The sequence below is a fragment of the Pinus tabuliformis genome, chromosome 9 (genome assembly GCF_031772625.1).
Source record: "Pinus tabuliformis cultivar Carrire ecotype Pingquan chromosome 9, CPIR1, whole genome shotgun sequence".
Taxonomy (NCBI): Eukaryota; Viridiplantae; Streptophyta; class Pinopsida; order Pinales; family Pinaceae; genus Pinus; species Pinus tabuliformis.
This window is the reverse complement of record NC_142307.1, coordinates 1,023,931,308-1,023,933,450: the sequence shown is the minus strand read 5'-3', so window position 1 is coordinate 1,023,933,450 and position 2,143 is coordinate 1,023,931,308.

Here is a 2,143-nt window from a genome sequence, read left to right as displayed (position 1 = left end):
CTTTGAATATGTCACACGTTTGTGATGAGATGGGAACATAGGGTGAGAGAAGGAAGGAGTGCAATAAATGGGTTTCTTAATGTGATGGTCACATCGGAGAGGGGAGGTCATGGAGTGATCAAAATCCTACAGGTGAGTCAAAGGGGACAAGGTATATTCAATGAAGTGTTCTTCCTTGAAACCATATTCAGAAAGGGGGAAAAGGGTATGGTCACTGGAGGTCATAATAAAAAGGATGAGGAACTTACTTGAGGAAGAATCAAGATGATGAACAAGAGGGAAAGGAAAAGGGGAGGGTGAAGTGTCATATTCGATGATTTTTCCTTCCCCATAATCTAAAGGCTCAAGCGATTTGAATATACAATCATGAGGTGGGTAGGTAGGAACTTCATTGCTTTCCTCATTATAAGCATCAAAGATTAGGTTTTCATTAAAAGGAGAATCATTCATTTTCAACTGTCCTTCTTCATGCAAGGGAAAATAATAAATCTCCTTTCCAAGGGTATCGATGGGTGTTTGATCGAAATTAATGCTCAAGATAAAGGGAAAACCAATCTCAACCTCATCTTCTTTGTTAGCATCATATATGGGAGCATAATCAAATTGAGGCCCAACAATCTCCCATTTCTTCGTTTCAATGTGGAAATAATCTCCAATGTCATCCTTGAAGGAGCTCATGGGATCACCTTCCTCAAGGTTCTCAAAAGGATAGTCATCATGAGTGATACCCTTGAGAGAGGTAAGGTCATTCTTGGCCTTACTTTCCATAGCCTCATTCTCCTCAATAGATGTGTTCTCAAAATCATCCTGGCCATATTTTGGCCCCAATGAGGACTAATCTTATTGCTCATTGTCGAGATCCTCAAGGTCATCTTCATATTGGTTGGCTGACAAGCAAGACCTCTCTTATTCTCTCTTATCTTGAAGAATAACGACTAAGGTATTTGTTACATTATTTTCGTAATATGCTTATAAGAGGAGAGAATTAGTAGGGTTCTCTTTATATTCAAATTTAATCTTATGAAGCTTCACCTCTTCATCATATAAACAGGATAATAATTCATTAGAATTACATTCCCTTACTAACCCATTGCATGACCTACTATATTCATCCATTATTTCTTGCATTATTTGGAGGTTTTCGGGATCCAACTCTTCGTCATCCTCAGAGGAGATGTCTTTCACTTCACTGCTATTGGCCCCCAATTCTATAACTGATATTTTCTCCTCATCCTCATTTTCTTTTTCATTTTGGTCATCCAAATCCTCATCTGGTAATGAGCCATATTTTCCTTTGATCTCACGAGACAAGGAATTAAATGCACCAGTATAATAGGCAAGATCCAAAAAGAGATAATATGTGGGTCCTTTTTCATACTCCTGCCTTATGTTGTCGAGGTTTGACTTGCTCCTATTATAAAAATTGAGTATGAAGTCCTCATTCTCATACTCTATCAGATGATCACAAAGCTCAGACCAAAAATCCAATCTTTCCCATAGGTATTGTTCTTCTTCGGGGCTAATGTTGTGGATACTTTCTTTAACCATTTTTCATGATTGTCATGTCCCTTCCTAAATTATTTTGGAACAATATTAGTTTTTATATTTTGGGGCCAATTTTGGAGTTCGTGGGTCCCATCCAATTTTATTAGGAGATTAGACTTAGGAAAAGTTATTTTGGTTGTGGTTAAGTTTTGCATGGAGATGGTTAAGTGAGGGCCCACGATGGAGGAAGAATTGGAGGGAAAAGTGCTCTACAAAATATATATAAGGAAGGCAACTTTCCTCATCTCATTTATCTTTTGGCATGTCAATTTATCTTTGGTTTCTCGAGCTTCTTAGCTGAGTCACTCGTTGTTTAGCATGAGTTCTTCAAGCGAAGAGCTCACCCTTTCTTCGGGGGACTTCGAGCGTCACCCTAGGAAGGGTTTTCTTCATTTCTTCAGGGGGAGGATCTCATTGTGATTTCCAGCGATTTCATTCATCTATAGGTGGTGTGTATTACTAGGGGACATAGTGAAGAGGAGGTCGAGTTTTCTTGTGGTGTCTTGCAGTGGAGTTTGGGTGAGAGATTTTTTGGAGAGGAGGCATAGGAGGATTGTTGGAATTTGGGAGAGTTTTGGAGCTGGAGGAGTGTGCTACC